At 43.7% G+C, this 24,561-nt stretch overlaps 1 protein-coding gene across 3 annotated transcripts in view; it reads right to left on the reverse strand.

Moving 5' to 3' along the window:
* Positions 1 to 24,561, reverse strand: part of LOC142660696 (dipeptidase 2-like) — a 183,797-nt gene that overhangs the window by 132,594 nt on the left and 26,642 nt on the right. Inside the window, exon 1 of one of the 3 annotated variants that reach the window (XM_075837482.1) lies at positions 20,309 to 20,375. The exons of the other annotated variants lie outside the window; for them this stretch is intronic. The gene's annotated coding sequence lies outside the window, so the exon portion shown is untranslated. Of the gene's footprint in view, positions 1 to 20,308; positions 20,376 to 24,561 lie in introns of those variants that run through there. 3 annotated transcript variants of the gene reach the window in all.

Genomic DNA, 24,561 nt, shown 5'->3' on the forward strand with positions numbered 1-24,561 from the left:
TGTGAACATACCCTCAGGGCTTAAAATGTCAGGGAAATAGCCCCAATACATATGTGTCCGCCCAAAAAAATGTGTGTATATGAGACAGCATAGTATATCTATAGCACTACGACCCTATAAACTATGGATAGGATTAGATACAGTGGCTCAGCAGACAGTATCACACATGATAGGATTAGATACAGTGGCTCAGAAGGCAGTATCACACATGATCGGATTAGATATAGGGCCCAGCAGACAGTACCACACATGATAGGATTAGATACAGTGCCTCAGAAGGCAGTATCACACATGATAGGATTAGATACAGTGGCTCAGCAGACAGTATCACACATGATCGGATTAGATATAGGGCCCAGCAGACAGTATCACACAAGATACGATTAGATACACAGCTCAGCAGACAGTATCACACATGATTGGATTAGATACACAGCTCAGCAGACAGTATCACACATGATTGGATTAGATACAGGGCCCAGCAGACAGTATCACACATGATTGGATTAGATACACAGCTCAGCAGACAGTATCACACATGATTAGATACAGGGCCCAGCTCGCTGACATTGCGTCTCCAGCGCTGGACCCAGGATAGGTAAGAATAATAATTTTGCTTCTTTATGTGTTACTGATTCTTTTTGTGTGTTTTTTTACAGGTTCAGTTGTTGGACTTCGGATTCGAGGACTTCAATGACGGCGTTTTTTTTATTCTCAATAAAATGGTTAATGAAGGTTGTGTTTTTTTATTTCAATAAAATATTTTTTCTATGTGCTTGTATCTTTTTAATCTTTATTATCACCGCCTTAGTAATGGCCGCCGGCTGATTGACAACCTCCATTACTAAGGCGGGGCTTAATGTTAGCCGGTGCAGAGGCTACACTAACCCCCATTATTACCCCGGTACCCACCGCCACCAGGAGTACTGGGAAGAGCCGGGTACGAACTAGTACCCGACCATCTGTAGTGACGGGCAGGCACCGGGGTGGCCGCATGCTGGTAGTATTAGGCTGGGGAAGGCCAAAAACAGTGGCCCTTCCCACCCTGGTAATGCTAGGCTGCTGCTGTGTTGTATCTGGCTGGTTATGAAAATTGGGGGGGACCCGACATCGTTCTTTCCAATTATTTTTTTTTTTTTTAAATGACGTGGGGTCCCCCCCATTTTTCATAACCAGCCAGATACAATAAAGCAGCAGCAGCCTAGCATCACCAGGGTAGGAAGGGCCACTGTTTTTGGCCTTTCCCCTCCTGATAATACCAGCCTGCGGCCACCCTGGTGGCCGACCATCACTACAGATGGTCAGGTACTGGATCGTACCCGGCTCTTCCCAGCACCCCTGGTGGCGGTGGGTACCAGGGTAATAAAGTGGGTTAGTGTTCGCCTCTGCATCGGCTAACACTAAGCCCCGCCTTAGCAATGGACGCTGTCAATCAGCCGGCGGCCATTACTAAGTCGGTAGTAATATAGTTTAAAAAAAAACACAAAGACATAGAAAAAATATTTTATTGAAATAAAAAAAAAAACACACGACCCTCATTAACCATTTTATTGATAATAAAAAAAGCTGTCATCGAAGTAGTCCTGGAATCCGCCGTAGTCCAACGACCAAACCTGTAAGAAAACACACAAGAAAAACAATTAGTAACACATTTGTTAGGCTTAGATACAGGGCCCATGTGTGATACTGTCTGTGGGACCCTGTATTTAAGCCTAACACAAGGTAGGCTTAGATACAGGGTCCAGCAGACAGTAATCTTATACAGTATAAGATTACTGTGTGCTGGGGCCCTGTATCTAAACCTACAGTGTGGTAGGCTTATATACAGGGCCCATCAGACAGGATCACGCATGGGCCATGTATCTAAGCCTACAATGTGATTGGCTTAGATACAGGGCCCAGCAGACAGGATCACACATGGGCCATCTATCTAAGCCTACCATGGGATTGGGTTATATACAGGGCCCATCAGACAGGATCACACATGGGCCATGTATCTAAGCCTACCATGTCATTGGCTTAGATACAGGGCCCATCAGACAGGATCACACATGGGCCATGTATCTAAGCCTACCATGTGATTGGCTTAGATACAGGGCCCATCAGACAGGATCACACATGGGCCATGTATCTAAGCCTACCATGTGATTGGCTTAGATACAGGGCCCAGCAGACAGGATCACACAATCTGTGATCCTGTCTCATGGGCCCCCTAAGCCTGCTACAACGTAGGCTTAGGGGTTGTACAGTCCCTAAACATTGATGGCCTATCCTCTGGATAGGCCATCAATAGCTGATGTGTCTCTCGGGACCCACAAATCAGCTGTTTTGAAGGGGCCGCAGCACTCGTACGAGAGCTGCTTCCCCTTCATTTCACTACTCGCCCACACTGTGAATCGCCGACACGGATTCACAGTGTGACCGGAATGAAGTGACAGGAATGAAGGGGAGCAGATCTCGTACGAGTGCTGCGGCCCCTTCAAAACAGCTGATTGGCGGGTCCCGGGAGTCGGACCCCGCCAGTCAGGGCTAACCTTACCTTCCTCTTCGGCCGCGGCGGGAGTTCTGTCGTCTTGATGCTGTGCGCGGCGCATAGCGCTGTGACGTCATGCGCTGCGCACAGCGCTTGACGTCAGGACCTCTGCTGCGATCCGGAACCAGGAAGGTAAGTAAAGTATGTTACTATAGTAACAGGGGCCCGCGGCCCGAGTTACTATAGTAACTTTTTATTGATGTGGTGCGGGGGGCCGTGGGCCCCCCTGGCTTCGGGGCCCGGTCGCAATTGCGACCGCTGCGACCCCTATAGCTACGCCAGTGCCTTAATCCCATCGAAAACTTATGGAGGGAGCTGAAGATCTGAGTTGCCAAGCGACAGCCTCGAAATCTTAATGATTTACAGATGATCTGCAAAGAGGAGTGGGCCAAAATTCCATCTAACATGTGTCCAAACCTCATCATCAACTACAAAAAAGTCTGACTGCTGTGCTTGCCAACAAGGGTTTTGCCACCAAGTATTAAGTCTTGTTTTCCAAAGGGATCAAATACTTATTTCTCTGTTCACAATGCAAATAAATATTTATAATTTTGACAATGTGATTTTCTTTTTTTTTTTTTATATAATCTATCTCTCACTGGTAAAATTAACCTAGCCTAAAAATTCTAGACTGTTCATGTCTTTGACAGTGGGCAAACTTACAAAATCAGCAAGGGATCAAATACTTATTTCCTCCACTGTACGTTGCCTGTTCCTCATTACTTTATTTCAGCGGGTTACTCAGTATCCCAATTAAGACAGCAGGTATTAGAGCATGTTGCATAACCATGACAAGGGAGCAATTATTTAAACAAAAATAATCCTCATGGATCACTGATAATAACGTAATACTGTTTAGGTCATGTTTAATAGTATACAGATTTCATTTTAGGAAAACATTATTTGTTTGTTCATCTCCCCTCTTCTATTGATGCTTAGAAAACTCAATTTTATTTAACATGATCTGTACGGGTGATATAGTTTTAAGCCTTTTAGGTCAGATTGCATAGCACATAGAGAGATTATTGCTCCTTCTGTGCATGCGTGGATTTTGTATCCTTAGTTCAGACATGCACACTGACTATTCAACTTGGACTTGTAAAAGGTATCGTTGAATTATTTATACTAACGCACTGACTTGAAGACTGCTGTACACCAACACAACCCATCTTACTTGAGGGAGTTGGATCAGTTTTGCCGGGAAGAATGGGCAAAAATCCCAGTGTGCTGGGATGTGCTTAGCTAATAGAGTCATAACCCAAGAGACTCGCATCTGTAATTGCAGAAATAGGCAGCTCCACAAAGTATAGACTTTGAGTGGGTGAAAACTCATTCACATTAAAACTCTATGCTTTCTCTTTTAGGGCCTGTTCACATCAGTGTTGGCTTTCCGTTGAGGGGTTCCGTCGGAGGTTTCCATCGCGGAACCCCTCAACAGAAAGCCAAACGGAAAGCTTAGCTTCGGTTTGCATCACCATTGATATCAATGGTGACGGAAACATTGCTAATGGTTTCCGTTTGTCACCATTCCGGCAGGTTTCCGTTATTTTTACGGAATCAGTAGCGCAGTCGACTACTAAAACATATTTTTCCACCTTGAAAGTAGTAGGTATGTTGCCTAAATCAAATAGTGCAACACCCCTCCGCAAAAAAAAAATAAATTCAAGGTTGTAATGCAACAAAACAGGAAAAACACCAAGAGAGCGTTTGAATCCTGTCTGCAGGTACAGTACATTCAATGGGATTTTGCCACTGTGTATATATATATATATATATTGTGACATCTTGGGGACCACTTAGCTCACAGGATCGCCATCTCCAGGGTGAGATGGTTGGCACACATATAAAGTTCACTCAAACTCATTGAATAAAAGTTTAAACCAGCCGCAGCTAGCTTTATTGTCTTCACCACAGCAAGCAGTGTTACAACAAAAAACATACAAAAAAAACCCTAGGCCGTCCAGCCTCTAACTAAACATTAATTGTCCCTCACTAAGAGACCCTGAGCCTTGTGCCCAGTACCTCAAAACATAGGCAGTTTTACCTTACACGTTGGTGACTCTCACAGGCTAGCATGCCTGTCTTTCCCAGACTGAGAGCACTGTGTGAACAGCACACACCTCAATTAAAGGGCCGCCTCAGGTGAAGCCTACCTAGGCTCATCAGACAGCCCAAGACACGGACTGTCTGTATGGAGTGAAAGCCCGCCCTTCTTCTTTACACTCCTGCAAACAAGGCCCTATTCCGGGCATTACACCCAAGCAACAGCAGAGAAAAACCCTCTCTGCTGTACATGCTCTTTGGTTGCTTAAAAACCTGACAGTTTCTGCACTGTCCAGTAGCTGCACTACTACATATCCCCCCCCCCCCTTTTGATAAAGGCCGTAGGACTGATCACATTTCAACCTCCCTCCAGGGTCAAAGCTCTTACATTGGGACATAATTACACGTAGGGTATGTTCACACGGCCAAATTTCAGACGTATACGAGGCGTATTTTGCCTCGTTTTACGTCTGGAAATACGTCTCAAATACGTTGTCAAACATCTGCCCATTACTTTCTATGGGTAGAACGCTGTATTGTCCACACGACGCGTAATTTTACGCGTCGTACGGCAATTACGATGCGTAAAATTACGCCTCGTAAAAAGAAGTGCAGGACACTTCTTTGGACGTTTTTGGAGCTGTTTTCTCATAGACTCCAATGAAAACAGCTCCAAAAACGGACGTAAAAAACGCCGCGAAAACGGCGTGAATACGCCGCGAAAAATGCGAGTTGGTAAAAAAACGTCTGAAAAGCAGGGTCTGTTTTCCCTTGAAAACAGCTCTGGATTTTCAGACGTTTTTGTTGACTACGTGTGAACATACCCTTAGGGTCACCTCTACAGTAACAGACATTTGATAATCACCCGTGGGTGTATTATACGGGTGCTCCAGCAACTCTTCTATGTTGCCAAGCATGGAATCCTCATCCCTTGTAGGCACTACTAGCTTTTGCTGATCACAGCCGTATTTCCATGTGTTGTGCCCTACATTCAGGGACCTTTCCGCATCCATGAAGTGGCTTTGTGTGTCACCCCTTGGTTTAGACACTGGCTCATAGTGTTCAGTAACACTCATCTCATTAGTTGTGGTATACACCGTACCATCTACCAGTTTCAGATGCAATCCGGCAGATCGCTACTAGTCTAGGCCGAGACGTCAGCAATGTTCAACGTTGCGTGTCCTGGAGGTTGGGAGAAGAATGAACAGGAATGACAGCAGGAGGTGCGCGAGGCGAACCTCTGCATGGATGGGTCGTCTGATTGGAAGAATGGTGGATAGTGATCCATTCTGTACTGAAAATGAAATTAGATGTCACATCCCAAGCCTAGGGCGGCAACCAGTGTCGACACAAACCATCAGAAGGCGTTTGCACGACATTGGGCTACTAGCCAGACATTCAGCTACAGGTCTTCCATTAACCACACGCCGCTGCTCTCAAAGGCCATCATGGTGCACAGCAAGACGGCTATGGGGGTGTATCCTCTTCAGCGATAAGTCCTGCTTTTGTTTTGGATACAATGATAGCCGGAGATTGATCTGGAGACCATGTCAACGCCATGAATAAGTCTTCACAAGGGAACGTCACACCGGTCCTACTATCGGGAAGATGGTGTGGGGTGGCATAATGTACAGTAGCCGGACTCTCTAGTCTTCATTTCAAGTACACTAACAGCCCGACGTTACATTGATTTGGTTTTGGAACCAGTGGTATGGCCATTTCTCCAAAGAATTCAAGAAGCCGTTTTTCAACAGCACAACGCCCGGCCGCATGTTGCTCATTCTACTGTGAGCAGCCTGCGTGGCCTAAAAGTGCTACCATGGCCTGCAGCGGCTCCGGACTTGTTTCCCATCGAGCACATCTGCGACGCCATTAGTCAGCAACTGCAAAGTGAGCTACCAGCAGCCAATCTTCATGATTTGCGTGCCCAAGTGCATTCAGCAGTGTCACGAGGCGGGGTGTGGACCCACTGGGCTGTACCGCGTAGCGGGGTAGCAGCTGGCCAACAAGGTACAAAACAATGTCTATAGTTCTGAACGGGTACCTGAGGCAATGTAGAAAGTGGCAGGAACACGACTTGGCTTTCACAGCAGGTAACGCCGCGGATGCAGCGGGAAGACACGACTTGGCTTTCACAGCAGGTGATGCGGCGGATTCAGCGGGAAGACACGACTTGGATTTAACAGCAGGTGACTCTGCGGATGCAGCGGGAAGACACGACTTGGCTTTCACAGCAGGTAACGATAGGACAGGATACAGGGTACAGGCAGCAGGAACGGGTAACACTGGGAACTGGAAAACACTGGGAGACCTTTAGCAAGACAAACTAGGGTATACAGTAATGCTCAGGCAAGGAACCAGTGGGCAGAGCCCCTTTTTATAGTCCAGTAGCCATTTGGGCTGATAATTGATTTTTGACAGCTGGACGCGTACTGGCCCTTTAAGGCCGTGCACGCACGGGCGCGCGCGCCCTGCGGGAAACAGCACGAGGACCCGGAAGAGAGTGCCCCGGTCTGCCAGGAGGAGGAGGACGCCAAGCAGAGAGATGTCCATGGCTGGGATCGTCAGGGGGTGAGTTAGAACGGCGACCATGAACGTAACAGTATCCCCCCTCTTACGCCCCCTCTTCTTGGGACCAGAGCGGGAAATACATTTCTTCACGAGGACAGGGGCATCGATGTTCTCCTCTGGCTCCCAAGACCTCTCTGCTGGACCAAATCCCCTCCAATCCACCAAACTAAAATGTCCTGCCTCCTACTTTCTTGGTGGCCAGGATCTCCCTCACTTCGAAAGTTCCGGATGAACCGCCAGGAGCCACTGCGGAACTAGGAGTCCTGGAGTAGCGGTTCAGAACCACGGGTTTTAGCAAGGAGACGTGGAAGGAGTTAAGGATCTTGAGGGTAGGAGGTAGTCGAAGCTTGTACAACACAGAATTGATCTGCAGCAGAATCTCGAAGGGTCCAAGGAACCTGGGAGCAAACTTGCAAGATGGCACCCTCAGCCAGATATTCCTAGAAGACAGCCAGACCTTAGTACCTGGAAGAAACTGGGGAGGTTCTCGTCTTCTAGTGTCTGCCTTTCTCTTCATGCGGTCCACCGCCAGCAGAATAGCAGATTGTGTCTGCTGCCATATTTGCAGAAAGTTCCTGAAAGTAGAATCGGCTGCAGGCACCTGAGACATAGTAGAGCCGGGCAGGGGTATTTGAGGATGTTGGCCGTAGACTATGAAGAACGGGCTGGAGGTGGTGGACTCACTGGTATGGTTATTATAAGAGAACTCCGCCCACGGGAGCAGCTGCACCCAGTCATCATGTCTTCTGGAAACAAAGTGCCGTAGGTAGTTCTCCATAATTTGATTAATCCTCTCAACTTGCCCATTGGACTGAGGGTGGTAAGCTGAGGAGTCCAACTTTACCCCGAGTAGGCCGCAGAGTGCTCTCCAGAAATTAGAAGTGAACTGGACCCCTCTATCCGAGACAATATGCAGAGGTAATCCATGCAGACAGAAGATGTGTTGCATGAAGAGATCAGCCAGTCGAGCGGCAGAAGGCAGGCCAGTCAGGGGAACAAAATCAGCCATCTTTGAAAAACGATCCACCACCACCCAGATCACACTGCATCCTGCAGAGAGAGGCAGATCTGTAACAAAATCCATAGCAATATGCCGCCAGGGGGCCTCGGGCACAGGCAGTGGTTGAAGCAGACCGGCCGGTCTGGAGTGGGCACCCTTGTTGGCTGCACACACCGTACAGGAGACAAAGTCTATGACGTCTTTGGGCAGCGTGGGCCACCAGAACTGATGGGCAATTAGGTCTTGGGTTTACGGGCACCCGCATGTCCTGCCAGCTTGGAACTGTGACCCCAGCAAAGGATTCTTCCTCTGTCTGCCAGCCGTACGAAAGTTTTTCCTGGAGGAAAGTCTTTAACCTGCAGAGGGTTGACAGAGTAGATGCAGGAAGGATCGATAATATTCTGTGGGGACTCCACAGTGTCCTCTGTCTCAAATGACCTGGACAAGGCATCGGCCCTCACATTCTTGTCGGCAGGTCGGTAGTGGAGTTCGAACCGGAACCGAGCAAAAAACAATGACCATCTGGCTTGACGGGGGTTCAGTCGTTGAGCCATCTGTAGGTAGGTCAAGTTCTTATGGTCCGTGAAGACCAGGATTGGATGAGCTGTGCCTTCCAGTAGGTGTCTCCACTCCTGCAGAGCCAGCTTGATGGCCAGTAACTCCCGGTCCCCAATCGAGTAGTTGCGCTCTGCAGAAGAAAACAGCTTGGAGTAGTAACCACATACCACCGTCTTGCCTTTCGAACCCCTCTGGAACAATAGAGCACCAGCACCAATAGAGGAGGCGTCCACCTCTAACGAAAACTGCAGGGACACATCAGGATGGTGCAGAATGGAGGCAGACGTGAAGGCTTTCTTTAAGGTTTCAAATGCGATCTCCGCCTCTGGAGTCCATACTTTGGCATTCATACCCTTCTTAGTGAGGGTGGAGATGGGAGCTGTCAGAGAAGAGAAGTTGGGGATGAACAGTCTGTAGAAGTTGGCGAATCCCAGGAAGCGTTGTATGGCCCTTAAGCCTTGGGGACGTGGCCGCTCCAGGACAGCCTTGACCTTTTCAGGGTCCATCTTTAGACCCTGATCAGAGATGATATAGCCCAGGAAGGGTAGAGACTTCTCTTGGAACACACACTTCTCCAACTTGGCGTAGAGATGATTCTCTCTTAATCTAAGCAACACCTGGCGGACATGGCCCTGATGAGTCACAAGATCTGGGGAAAAAATCAAGATATCATCGAGTTACACCACAACACAGACATAGAGGAGGTCACGAAATATGTCATTCACAAATTCTTGAAATACTGCGGGAGCGTTACACAGACCTAAGGGCATGACCAAATATTCGTAGTGTCCATCACGTGTGTTAAAGGCAGTCTTCCACTCGTCTCCCTGACGGATCCGGATTAGATTGTAGGCCCCCCGCAGGTCAAGCTTGGAAAAAATTTTCGCCCCCCCGTATACGATCAAAGAGCTCAGAAATCAACGGCAAGGGGTACCTGATCTTCTCCGTGATCTGATTGAGACTCCTGTAGTCAATGCAGGGTCGAAGGGATCCATCCTTCTTTTTGACAAAGAAAAACCCGGCTCCGGCCGGGGATGAAGACTTTCACATGAAGCCCCTCTCTAGATTCTCTTTAATGTAGGCCGACATAGACTGGGTCTCTGGCAAGGAAAGAGGTTATACTCTACCACAAGGAGGAGAAGAGTCAGGAACCAAGTCGATAGGACAGTCGTATTATCGATGTGGTGGCAATATCTCTGCCTCCTTTTTGTCGACACACACATCAGCGAACTGAGAGTAACAAGGAGGTAGCCCTGTCAATGACTGAGGCGAAGAAGGCTGGGCCCAGACAGCGGTCTAGACACTTGGGGCTCCACTGAAGAACCTCTCCAGAGTTCCAATTCAGGGTTGGGGCGTGAAGACGGAGCCAAGGCAAACCCAGCAGCACGGGGTTGACGGCCTTAGACAGGACATACAGAGAGATGAGCTCGGAATGAAGAGCTCCCACCTGGAGTCTCAACGGCTTGGTCACAGACAATACTGGGTCAGGCAAAGGCAGTCAATCTACCGAGGCAACGATCAATGGTGTATATATTGCCCTTCACTCCAGTACAGATTATTTTTTACGCTATTATTTGTTACACATCAGACCAGAACGCTGTTCACAACGGCATCAGAATGATACAAATGTGGGACAAACTGCTTTGTTAGCAAGACATAATCATATAGACGGTCAAATACATTTCTAGGCACATGCCTCCCTTATTACAAAATAGTGTCGCTTTTCTTCTGTATGGTCCCCCAAGATAAGAATGCAATATATTTCTAACACAGCAGCCAATTTACACAGATATATTTTTCTATCACTTCATTTGAAAATGTATTCAAAATTTGCATAAAATAATATATATCCATATTATCTGAGAAATCCCATTAATTCCTCCTTTTTACATTTTTGCGTTGTGTATCTCTACACCCCTAGATAAATACCTTAAGGGGGTCTAGTTTTCTAAATGGGGTAATTTATGGGGAATTTCTATCGTTGTGGCAGCTCAAAGCCTCTCCAAATGTGCAGTGGGGCCTAGAAAATTTTCACGCAAAATATGTGTCCTGAAAGCCATCGGGTGCTCCTTCCTTTTGGGCCCTGCCGTGTATCCAGGCAGCACATTAGGGCCACAGTGGGGATAATTTTTGAACACAGGAGAAACAGGGTGATAGATTTTGGGGTGTGTTTCTTCATTCTCATGTTCGCTTTACAAAGAAATCTGTCTTTAAAATGGTACATTTGTTGAAAAAGTGAAATGTAAATTTTTTTCACCTGCTTAGCACTAAATTCATCGAAAAACTGTGGGGTCAAAATACTCACTACACCCCTAGATAAATACCTTAAGGGGTCTAGTTTCTAAATGGGGTAATTTCTGGGGGATTTCGATCGTTCTGGCAGCCCAAAGCCTCTCCAAATGTGCAGTGGGGCCTAGAACATTTTCAAGCAAAATATGTGTCCTGAAAGCCAGCGGGTGCTCCCTTCCTTTTGGGCCCTGCCTTGTGTCCAGGCAGCACATTAGGGCCACAATGGGGATAATTTTTGAACACAGGAGAAACAGGGTGATGGATTTTGGGGTGTGTTTCTTCATTCTCATGCTCTGTAAAGGATCTGCCAGACACAGCTTCTGTGTCGACGCCTGTGGTTAATCAGTCTGCACCTGCTCCTAAGTCTGATAGAGTAACTCGATCATCTACCACTCGGGCTGGGAGGCTGAGAAGTGGGAGAGCCTATCACAGCCTGGCCAGACGGAGCTAGCTCCCGCCCTCTGTCTATTTATACCTTCATTTCCTGCTCCTCCTTTGCCTGTGATTCTGCCTGTTTCCTGGCTCTGCTGCTGCTGCTTGTACTATTGACCTCTGCTTCATATTGACCCTGGCTTTACTGACTACTCTCCTGCTCTGCGTTTGGTACCTCATACACTCCTGGCTTGACTCGGCTTGTTCACTACTCTTGTTGCTCACGGTGTTGCCGTGGGCAACTGCGCCATTTCCCTTAGCTTCTGTGTACCCTTGTCTGTTTGTCTGTCGTGCACATATTGAGCGTAGGGACCGTCGCCCAGTTGTACGCCGTCACCTAGGACGGGCTGTGCAAGTAGGCAGGGACTGAGTGGCGGGTAGATTAGGGCTCACCTGTCTGTCTCCCTACCCCGTCATTACATGCTCGCTTTACAAAGAAATCTGTCTTTAAAATGGTACATTTGTTGAAAAAGTGAATAATTTATTTTTTTTTCACCTGCTTTGCATTAAATTCATCGAAAAACTGTGGGGTCAAAATACTCACTACACCCCTAGATAAATACCTTAAGGGGTCTAGTTTCTAAATGGGGTAATTTATGGGGGATTTCTATCGTTCTGGCAGCCCAAAGCCTCTCCAAATGTGCAGTGGGGCCTAGAACATTTTCAAGCAAAATATGTGTCCCTAAAGCCACTGGTGCTCCCTTCCTTTTGGGCCCTGCCGTGTGTCCAGGAAGCACATTTGGGCCAAAACGGGGGTATTTTTGAACACAGGAGAAACAGGGTGATAGACTTTGGGGTGTGTTTCCTAATTCTCAAGTTCGCTTTACAAAGAAATCTGTCTTTAAAATGGTACATTTGTTGAAAAAGTGAAATTTAATTTTTTTTAACCTGCTTTGCATTAAATTCATCGAAAAACTGTGGGGTCAAAATACTCACTACACCCCTAGATAAATACCTTAAGGGGTCTAGTTTCTAAATGGGGTAATTTATGGGGGATTTCTATCGTTCTGGCAGCCCAAAGCCTCTCCAGGCAGCACATTAGGGCCACAATGGGGATAATTTTTGAACACAGGAGAAACAGGATGATAGATTTTTGGGTGTGTTTCTTCATTCTCATGTTCCCTTTACAAAGAAATCTGTCTTTAAAATTATACATTTGTAGGAAAAATTAGAAAATAATATTCTGCACCTGCTTTGCATGAATTCTTACAAAAAAACCTGTGGGGACCAAATACTTACAACACCCCTTATAAATACCTTAAAGAGGCTCTGTCACCAGATTTTGCAACCCCTATCTGCTATTGCAGCAGATAGGCGCTGCAATGTAGATTACAGTAATGTTTTTATTTTTAAAAAACGAGCATTTTTGGCCAAGTTATGAGCATTTTTGTATTTATGCAAATGAGGCTTGCAAAAGTCCAAGTGGGCGTGTTTACAGTAAAAGTACAACTGGGCGTGTATTATGTGTGTACATCGGGGCGTTTTTACTTCTTTTACTAGCGGGGCGTTATGAATGGGAGTGTATGATGCTGACGAATCAGTATCATCCACTTCTGTTAGTTAACACCCAGCTTCTGGCAGTGCAGACACACAGCGTGTTCTCGAGAGATCACACTGTGACGTCACTCACTTCCTGCCCCAGGTCCTGCATCGTTTCGGCCACATCGGCACCAGAGGCTACAGTTGATTCTGCAGCAGCATCAGCGTTTGCTGGTAAGTAGCTACATCGACTTACCTACAAACGCCGATGCTGCTGCAGCATCAACTGTAGCCTCTGGTGCCGATGTGTCCTCGCTCGTCCGACACGATGCAGGACCTGGGGCAGGAAGTGAGTGAAGAGAAGTGGATGATACTTCTCGTCAGAACGCCCAGCTAGTAAAAGAAGTAAACACGCCCAGATGTAACACACACAATACACGCCCAGTTGGACTTTTACTTTAAACACGCCCAGTTGGACTTTAGCAAGCCTCATTTGCATAAATACAAAAATGGTCATAACTTGGCCAAAAATGCTAGTTTTTTTTAAAATAAAAACGTTACTCTTATCTACATTGCAGCACCGATCTGCTGCAATAGCAGATAGGGGTTGCAAAATCTGGTGACAGAGCCTCTTTAAGGAGTGTAGTTTTAAAAATGGGGTAATTTTTGGTGGTTTCCAACATTCTGACATCCATGAGCCACTGAAAACTTGGCTTGGTGCAGGAAAAAAAAATGTACTTCAAAATGTATAAAATTATTATAACAGTTGTAAGTCTCCTAAATTGCTAAAAAAAAAAAAAGTTTTCAAAACTGCTGCTAAAATACAGTAGAGATGTAAATATATATTTAATTAAAAAAAAAGTGAGCAGTATGTATGTATAAATGTGACATATTGCAGTTCAAAAAAGGGAAAAGGAAAATTTTTTCCAAAATGTCATACATTTTTGTAATTTTTATTAATTTACGCAAATTGTATCCGTCTACTTTTACTACCTAAATAAAGTACAACATGTGAGGAAAAAACAATGTCAGAATTACTTGGATATGCAAAACTATTGCAGAGTTATTATCTGATAAATTTACACAATTTACAAAATCTGGCTTGGTCATTAACCCCTTCCCGCACCTTGACGTTAATGCACGTCAATGTGTGCAGTAAGTTCGCGCACCTTGACGTGCAGAAACGTCTGTGCTTTGACAGTTAACCGCCGCGCTGCGCTACACCGCAGCGGCGGTTAACTGTGCAGGGTGTCTGCCCTGCATTCCCCGTTGCCGATCAGCGGCCCATCGCCGCTGATTTCGGCAGTTAACCCCTTAATTGCGGCGTTCGATTTTGAACGCCACAATTAAGGTGTTTAGCGCCGATCGGCAGCCCCCATGTGAAATTACGGGGGCTGGCGATGGTACCCATGGCAACCGGACGCCAGACAATGGCTTTCGGGCTGCCATGTACAGAAGCCTATGAGGATCAGCCTCTGCTGGTCCTCCTAGGCTTCCTGTCAGTGTGACTGTTGCGTCAGAATGACAGTTGGAATGCATTACACTACGTAGGTAGTGTAATGTATTCCAGCAGCGATCAGAGGTGCAAGTCTAAGTGTCCCCTAGTGGGACAAGTGAAAAAAGTACAAAAAAAGAATAAAAATGTTTTCAAAAAAGTGTAAAAATAAAAGTTATAAGTGATATAAACAAGAACTTCTTTTTTTCCTATAATAAGTCTTTTATTATAGGAAAATGAACACGTAAAAAAAAGTACACATATTTGGTATCACCGCGTTCATAACGACCCCAACTATAAAACTATAATAGTATTTTTCCTGCACGGTGAACACCGCAAAAAAAATAAACGAAAAACAATGCGAGAATCACTATTTTTTGGTCACCACCGCTCCCAAAATATACAATAAAAAGTGATCAAAAAGTCGCATGTACGCCAAAATAGTACCGATACAAACTACAACCCGTCCCGCAAAAAACAAGCCCTTACACAGCTTTATTGACTGAAAAATAAAAAACTTATGGCTCTCAGAATATGATGACACAAAAAGTATATTATTTTCTAAATAAGTGATTTTATTGCGCAAACGCTGCAAAACATAAAAAAACGATAAACATATGGTATCGCCGTAATCGTACCGACCCGCAGAATAAAGTATAATGGTCATTTATAGCCCAGGGTGAACGCTGTAAAAAATAAATAAAAATCATTGTCAGAATTGATGGTTTTTGGTCACCTGGCTTGCCGAAAAATGGAATAAAAAGTGATCAATAAAATGGCATGTACCCCAAAATGGTACCAATAAAATCTACAGATTGTCCCGCAAAGAATAAGCCCTCACACGGCTCCGGTGGTGAAAAAATAAAAAAGTTCTGGCTCCCAGAATATGGCGATGCAAAATGTGCAGTGTTCCAAAAGCGGATAAGATCAGGCGCCACTTATAAGTGCCACACTGGCCACATATCTGTGGATTATTATTTATTTACCACATTATTATACCCTCTTATTATGCCCCTGATGTACTCTGCGCAGCCTACATATGCCCCCACATTATAAACTGAAATACCAGCAAAACGCCAGAGCTACCAAGCAAAATCTGCGCTCCAAAAGCCATATGGCGTCCCTCCCTTCTGAGCCCTACAGCATGCCCAAACAGCCATTTACGTCCACCGATATGGCATCGCCATACCCGGGAGAACGCGTTTAAAATTTTATGAGGTATTTATGCCACAAACTGGGCACAACATATAGTGCACTAAAATGGCACATCAGTAGAAAATTTTAATTTTAACTCTGCACTATCCGTTGCGCATTAAACCCTTCGCGCACCATGACTTAATAGCATGTCGTGGTGTGGGGGGTGATGTATGGAGCGTGTTTTACAGCTGACACCCGGGATTAACGGACAGAAACAGCGATCGCACTGTTACAGGAGCATGTAAAAATAACAATATACTGCAATACATTAGTATTGCAGTGTATTCTACAAGTGATCTAACGATCGCTGTTTCAAGTCTCCTAGGGGGACTAATAAAATGTGTAAAAACAAAAGTAAATAGTTATTATTAGTGGAAAAAATTAAATAAATATTCCAAAAAGAAACCCTTTTCACATTTTTTCTCTAAAGTAATGTAAAAAAAATAAAAAAAATACACAAAATTGGTATCGCTGCGTCCGTAAAAGTCCAAGCTATTACAAAATACCATTATTGAACTCGCACGGTGAACGCCGTGAAAAATAAAGAATTTTAAACTGCAAAATCACAGTTTTTTGGTCACCTTCACTCTACCAAAAAATGTAATAACAAGTGCTCAAAAAGACTTATGTACCAAAAAATGGTATCAATAAAAACTACAGCTCGTCCCGCAAAAAATAAGCCCTCACACCACTCTATTGATGGAAAAATAAAAAGTTGTGGCTCTCGGAAAGCGGGGAGGAAAAACGAAAAAGAAAAAGCAAAACATGGATCAGTTTGGAAAGGGTTAATTACTTTCTAATGAAAAAACATTTATGACCACATGTGGGGTATAGCCGTACTCGGGAGAAATTGCTTTACAAATGTTGGGGTGCATTTTCTCCTTTATCCTTTGTGAAATTGAAAAAATTCAACATTTTAGTGGAAATAATGTTGATATTAATTTTCACGGCCTAATTCTAATAAATTCTGCAAAAGACGTGTGGGGCCTAAATGCTCACTATACCCCTAGATAGATTCCTTAAGTGGTGTAGTTCCACTGTTTCGGTCTCTCAGTGGCTTTGCAAATTCGACATGACACCCAAAAACTATTCCAGCTAAATTTGAGCTCCAAAAGCCAAATAGCGCTCCTTCCCTTCTAAGCCCCGGTATGGGTCCAAACAGCAGTTTATTACCACATATGGGGTATTTACGTAATCAGGAGAAATTGCTTTACAAATGCTGGGGTGCTTTTTCTCCTTTTTTCCTTGTAAAAATTAAAAATGTCTAAGTTCTTACAGAAAAAAAGTAGATTTTTACCTTTACAGACTAATTCCAATGAATTCAGCAAAACAACTGTGGGGTCAAAATGCTAATTTTACCCATAGAAAAATTCCTTGAGGGGTGTAGTTTCCAAAATGGGGTCACTATTGGGGGGTTTCCACGGTTTTCATCCCTCCAGTGCATTGCAAACGCGACACGGCACTGAAAACTATTCCAGCAAAATCAGAAATCCAAAATCCAAATGGTGCTCCTTCTCTTATGAGGCTTGCTGTGGGTCCAAACAGCAGTTTATTACCACATATGGGGTATTGCTATAATCGGAAGAAATTGCTTTACATATGTTGGGGTGTTTTTATTACTTTATTCCTTGCAAAAATTAAAAATGTCTATGTTTTTTCACAAAAAGTAGATTTTCATCTTCACATACTAATTCAAATAAATTTATCAAAAAAACTGTGGGTTCAAAATGCTAACTATACCCCTAGATAAATTCCTTGAGGGGTATAGTTTCCAAAATGGGGTCACTTTTGGGGGGTCTTTACTGTTTTGGTACCACAAGACCTCTTCAAACCTGACATGGTGCCTAAAATATATTCTAAAAAAAGGAGGCCCCAAAATCCACTAGGTGCTCCTTTGCTTCTGAGGCCTGTGTTTCAGTCCATTACCGCACTAGGACCACATGTGGGATATTTGTAGAAACTGCAGAATCTGGGCAATAAATATTGAGTTGCATTTCATGGGTAAAATCTTCTGTGGTACAGAAAAAATTTATTACAAATGAATTTTCGAAAAAAATAATGAAATTTGTAAATTTCACCTCTACATTGCTTTAATTCCTGTGAAACACCTAAAGGGTTAAAACACTTTCTGAATGCTGTATTGAATACTTTGAGGGGTGTAGTTTTCAAAATGGCATGATTTATGGGGACTTTCTAATATATAGGGCCCTCAAAGCCACTTCAGAACTGAACTGGTCCCTGAAAAAATATACTTTTGAAATTTTCTTGAAAATATGAGAAATTGCCGCTAAAGTTCTAAGCCTTGTAACGTCCTAGAAAAATAAAAGAATGTTCAAAAAACGATGCAAACATAAAGTAGACATATGGGAAATATAAACTAGTAAGTATTTTGTGTGGTATTACTATCTGTTTTACAAGTAGATACATAAAAATTTAGAAAAATGCAAATTTTTGCTAGTTTTCTCTAAATCTTGGTGTTTTTTACAAATAAATATTGAATTTATCGACCAAATTTTTTCCCTAACATAAAGTACAATATGTCACGAGAAAACAATCTCAGAATCACTTGGATAGGCAAAAGCATTCCCGAGTTATTACCACATAAAGTGACACATGTCAGATTTGAAAAATCGGCTTCGTCCTGAAGGCCAAAACAGGCTCAGTCCTGAAGGGGTTAAGGCACTTTCAGGCTTGGTCACTAAGGGGTTAAGGGAACCCTTCTGTTTATTACACAGAACATTGCAATTTGCAAAAATATGTCTTATTTATGTTTGTTTCCTGCAGTGGTTCTTAAAGCTAACAAAATCCATAGTTGTCATTTGGCAAGAAGTGCCCTGCCCAAACGTTTTCATAATACTGTATACACATACAATGTATAGATAACTGTTTAGAATTATACAGTTTTTACTGCTGTTATTATGCTCAGCTTTAAGTCCGCTGCTTCCCCTTTCTATTTTTGTCTTATATTTCTATATTGCCTACTTAGTAAGTTGCCTTTAGACTGTTGAAACTTAGTTATTAAAAGAAATGCATTCTCAATTAACTGTAGTTTTAGATGTACCATTTTAATATTATTATTTTGAAATGTGACTGTCTTTCCCTGGCTTTGCGTACCTAAAAATGCCATTTTGAGACTGTAATTATGATTTTATCTATGCTATATTAAAAATGTTATATGACAAAATGGTGATCTGCTATTTTAACATGAAGGTATACAAAAAATTAAGTGATGCTACAGTAGTTAGGATTGTGTTTAAATTAATCCATTAAAGCAATACTATTAAAAATTTGTGTTATTAAAATACTAGATTAAAGAGGCTCTGTCACCAGATTTTGCAACCCCTATCTGCTATTGCAGCAGATCGGCGCTGCAATGTAGATTACAGTAACGTTTTTATTTTTAAAAAACGAGCATTTTTGGCCAAGTTATGACCATTTTTGTATTTATGCAAATGAGGCTTGCAAAAGTCCAAGTGGGCGTGTTTAAAGTAAAAGTCCAAGTGGGCGTGTATTATGTGTGTTACATCTGGGCGTGTTTACTTCTTTTACTAGCTGGGCGTTCTGACGAGAAGTATCATCCACTTCTCTTCAGAACGCCCAGCTTCTGGCAGTGCAGACAGCGTGTTCTCGAGAGATCACGCTGTGTTGTCACTCACAGGTCCTGCATCGTGTCGGACAAGCGAGGACACATCGGCACCAGAGGCTACAGTTGATTTTGCAGCAGCATCAGCGTTTGCAGGTAAGTCGATGTAGCTACTTACCTGCAAACGCTGATGCTGCTGCAGAATCAACTGTAGCCTCTGGTGCCGATGTGGCCGACACGATGCAGGACCTGGGGCAGGAAGTGAGTGACGTCACAGCGTGATCTCTCGAGAACACGGCTGTGTCTGCACTGCCAGAAGCTGGGCGTTCTGAAGAGAAGTGGATGATACTTCTCGTCAGAACGCCCAGCTAGTAAAAGTAGTAAAAACGCCCCGATGTAACACACATAATACACGCCCACTTGGACTTTTACTTTAAACACGCCCACTTGGACTTTTGCAAGCCTCATTTGCATAAATACAAAAATGGTCATAACTTGGCCAAAAATGCTCGTTTTTTAAAAATAAAAACGTTACTGTAATCTACATTGCAGCGCCGATCTGCTGCAATAGCAGATAGGGGTTGCAAAATCTGGTGACAGAGCCTCTTTAAGCATGCAAGCTTTTGAGACATCTCAGGTGCATTCTTCGGGAACTTAACAATATTGTAAAGTGTTGTGTCATGTTATTAGCTATTGGTACGTAGACCATACAATATTCATTGTTTAAAGGAATTTGTCATAAATTAATTCTAAAGCAAATAAGCGGAGAATGCTATAAAGTTTTGGTAGATGAGTTAGTTCAATATTTGCAGACAAGAAACAGATGACCTTTTTCATTCATTTTCATGATAAAATAACAACAACCCTTTATAAGATGGCTTAGGTATCCTTTTGTGACTAATGATAGATATTGGCTTTAAGACAACTGTTACTATGAATTAAACTTCATTCTGAAGCTTAAATAGGACAAATAGTATACATAATCTACTGTAACACAGGTACATATACAAACAGCCAAGTGAAATCGAATTATATAGGAGGTAGAGAAAAAGAGAGAATAGAACGTCACGCATTCATCAAATCAAACAATGTAGAACACAATGCAAATATTCATAAACAGCTATATACCTGGGTACACTTCTTAATGGGATTCTGTCTGTGGTGGGGAAGGAAACTATACTGCCAGGCTGTTTGCAGAATCCTTCTGTTCTTCCTTTTCCGGTAAAAACGATTGCATCGCATAGAGGCTGGACTACACTATAAGTAGCTCTTACAAAAGAAAAAGCTCTAAATAACTATTCAGAAGGCTTCAGAAAGAAGTAAACACTTCTAACAAAACATCATTACATTGATAGGAAAATAGCAATAATTAATAACTCTATAATAATTAATAACTCTATAAACCCTAGTGAAATAGCTATAAAATCTGAAATTATTTCTAAGCAGTTCATGTTTATTCACATATCTAGTTACCGGCATCAAGTTACAAGGATTTTTCCATAGTGTGACTGAAAAGCTTTAAATGGCTTTGTCTAATATGGATGAATTGGACCTCTTTCACAACATGTTTTCCTCTACACTTTTTGGAAAGATTTTTTTTTACAAAAATGTACATTGTGGTAATTTAACCTATTCCTGCACAGCCCCATAAGACTAGGATCGTACACTCAGTTTTGATGCAGTTTTTGGCTCTTTTTTGAGCCCAACACAGGAATGGACACAAAAGAAAGGAGATACATCAGTTGTTGTTTTTTTTGGAACAAATGATTTACCGCTCTGACGGCATGAAAAACGATTGTCCAATGTGAAGTCAATCAAATTGATGTGTTCCAATCGTTCAGCGAATAGATATTCCAAAAACCGGTGGAGGTGCAGATAGTTCTTCTGGTCCCTGTAGTTCCACAGAGTTGCTGCTGGTCTCCCAATGTTGACAATCCAGGCATCATGTGAACCTATAATTCCAGTGTGGAAAGAAAAAGGGACATAATGCAACACCCTTTAACACTGTGCAATTCACGCTTGTTTTATTCCAAACCCACAAGAAAAACATAATATCAAGGCTACATAAAAACGGATAGAATCAGTAATGCAAAAGCGGCACGCCAAAGAATCTCGCCCGACCCTGGGTTTCGCCCTTCCGGCTTCCTCTGGGGCAAAACCCAGGGTCGGGCAAGAGTGTTTGGTGTGCCGCTTATGCATTACTGATTTCATCAGTTTTTATATAGCCTTGATATCATGTTTTTCCTGTGAGTATGGAATAAAACAAGCGTGAATTGCACAGTGTTAAAGGGTGTTGCACTATGTCCCTTTTTATTTCCATGTGAATTTCCATGTGAATTATAGGTTCACATGATGCCTGGATTGTCGACGTTGGGAGACTAGCAGCAACTCTGTGGAACTACAGTGACCAGAAGAACTATCTGCACCTCCACCGGTTTTTGGAATATCTATTCGCTGAAAGATTGGGACACATTAATTTGATTGACTTCACGTTGGACAATCATTTTTCGTGCCGTCAGAACAGTAAAACATTTGTTGCATTTTATTCATTAGGGTGTTTTTTAGGATCTCATCCAGGGGCGTAGCTAAAGACTCATGGGCCCCGATGCAAAGGTTCTTCTTGTGCCTCCCACCCGCCAAACTTCTCATGGCCAACGGCCCGCAGCTTTCAGCTGCCTCGCTGGATCTGCTAAGTGACCCAACGATGCAGCACTAGCAGCCAGGAGCGTCACTAAGGTCTTGAAACATCAGGGGAAATAGCCCAAATACCTATGTGTCCCCCCCAAAAAAATGTGTGTGCGTGTATGTATATGTGTATATAGGAGACAGCATATCTATAGCACTACCACCCTATATCTATGGATAGGATTAGATACAGTGGCTTAGCAGACTTTATCACATATGATTGGACTAGATACAGTGGTCCAGCAGACAGTATCACACATGATGGGATTAGATACAGTAGCCCAGCAAACAGTATCACACATAATGGGATTAGATACAGTGGCTCAGCAGACAGTATCACACATGATAGGATTAGATATAGGGCCCAGCTCGCTGACATTGCGGCTCCAGCGCTGGACCCAGGAAAGGTAAATATAACAATTGTTTTGCTTTTTTATGTGTTACTAATTATTTTTGTGTGTTTGTGTTTTTTTACAGGTTCGGTTGTTGGATTACGTCAGATTCGAGGACTACTTCGATAACAGCATTTTTTTTTATTCTCAATAAAATGGATAACTAGGGTGGTGTGTGGGATGTTTATTTCAATAAAAAACTTTTTTTCTATGTCTTTGTATTTTTCTAAACTTTATATCTACCACCTTAGTAATGGCCGCTGGCTGATTGACAACGTCCATTATTAAGGCAAGGCTTAATGTTAGAAATGAAGAGGCTAACACTAACCCCCATTATTATCCAGATACCCACTGCCACCAGGGGTATCGGGGAGAGCAGGGTACGATCCAGTACCGACCATCTGTAGTGATGGAGGGGCACTGGCGCGGTCGCAGGCTGGTATTATTAGGCTGGGAAAGCCCAAAACCAGTGGGCCTTCCCACCCTGGTAATGCTAGCCTGCTGCTTTTATGTTGTATTTGGCTGGTTATGAAAATGGGGGAATCCCACATCGTTCTTTCTAATTATTTTAAAAAAATGACGTGGGGTCTGCCCCATTTTTCATAACCAGCCAAATACAACACAGCAGCAGCCTAGCATTAGAAGGGTAGGAAGGGCCACTGTTTTTGGTCTTTCCCAGAGTGATAATACCAGCCTGTGGCCGCCCCAGTGCCCGACCATCGCTACAGATGGTCAGGTACTGAATCGTACCCGACTCTTCCTGGTACCCCTGGTGACGCGTTGTAATAATGGGGGTTGGTGTCAGCCTTTTCACCGGCTAACACTAAGCCCCGCCTTAGTAATGTCAATCAGTCAGCGGCCATTACTGAGGCAGTAGTAATAAAGTTTAAAGAAAATACAAAGACATAGAAAAAATTAGTTTATTGAAATAAACCCCCCCCCACACAACCCTTGTTAACCATTTTATTGATAATAAAAAAAAGCCGTCATCGAAGTAGTCCTCGAATCCGACATAGTCCAACGACCAAACCTGTAAAATAACACAAATACAAAAAAAAAACATTAGTAAGGGCCTGTTCACATTACTGCTGCCCTTCCATTGAAGTGTTCCATCAGAGGTTTCCGTCGAGTAACCCCTCAACGGAAAGGCAAACTGAAACCTCAACTTCCATTTGCCTCACCATTGCTCTCAATGGTGACGGAAAAGTTGCTAAAGGTTTCCGTTTTTCACCGTTCTGACAGGGTTCCGTTGTTTTGACGGAATCAATAGTGCAGCAACGGTGATGTGAACACAGCCTAACACATATGGTAGGCTTAGATAAAGGGCCCATGTGCATGTGTGATACTGTCTGTATAAGATTACTGTCTGCTGGGGCCCTGTATCTAAGCCTACCACATGGTAGGCTTAAAGGGGTTGTAGAGTCCCTAAACATTGATAGCCTATGCTCAGGATAGGCCATGAATAGCTGATGGGTCGGGGTCCGACTCCCAGGACCCCGCCAATCAGCTGTTTTGAAGGGGGTGCAGCGCTCGTGCGAGCGCTGCTTCCCCCTTCATTTCCTTTACTTGCTCACACTGTGAATCGCTGACACGTCCGTGTCGGCGATTCAGTGTGAGAAAGTGACTGGAATGAAAGGGAAGTAGCGCTCGTAGCGCTCGTATGAACGGCTGCACCCCCTTCAAAACAGCTGATTGGCGGGGGTCCCGTGAGTCAGACCCCGACCTATCAGCTCCAACAGACAGTGGTATTAAACTTAGCCTTCTCTTCAGCCGCAGCGGAGATCTTGACTCCATCCAGGGTCGGGATGTTGTGTACAATGCATAGCGTTGTGACGTCATGAACTGCGCACAACACTGTGATGTCAGGACCTCCGCTGCCCTCCGGAACGAGTAAGGTAAGTACTCTCAGTTACTATAGTAACGGAGGCCCATGTATTATATAGGCCCCAGTTACTATAGTAACTTTTCATTGATGTGGTGCGGTGGGCCACAGGCCCCCTGGCTTCGGCCCGCTCGCAATTGCGACCGCTGCGACCCATATAGTTATGCCACTGATCTCACCCTATCTTTATATTTTTACCTGCTCCGGTCTGATATTGTATATTGTGAGTTATAAAGCCAGGGAACACTATTACTTATCGATTTTCTTTTCTTCCTTTTGGATCTACTTTTTGCTTTGACTAAAGAAAACTGCATCAAAAACTCAATCAAAACTGTATTTGTGATGCTGGCCTTATAGTATTTCAGCGATGGGAGTGCAGGGGGGTTTCTTTCTCCCTAAAAAAGCATTGGAAAAACTTGTTT

Source organism: Rhinoderma darwinii, chromosome 9 (genome assembly GCF_050947455.1).
Source record: "Rhinoderma darwinii isolate aRhiDar2 chromosome 9, aRhiDar2.hap1, whole genome shotgun sequence".
In the NCBI taxonomy this organism is placed as follows: Eukaryota; Metazoa; Chordata; class Amphibia; order Anura; family Rhinodermatidae; genus Rhinoderma; species Rhinoderma darwinii.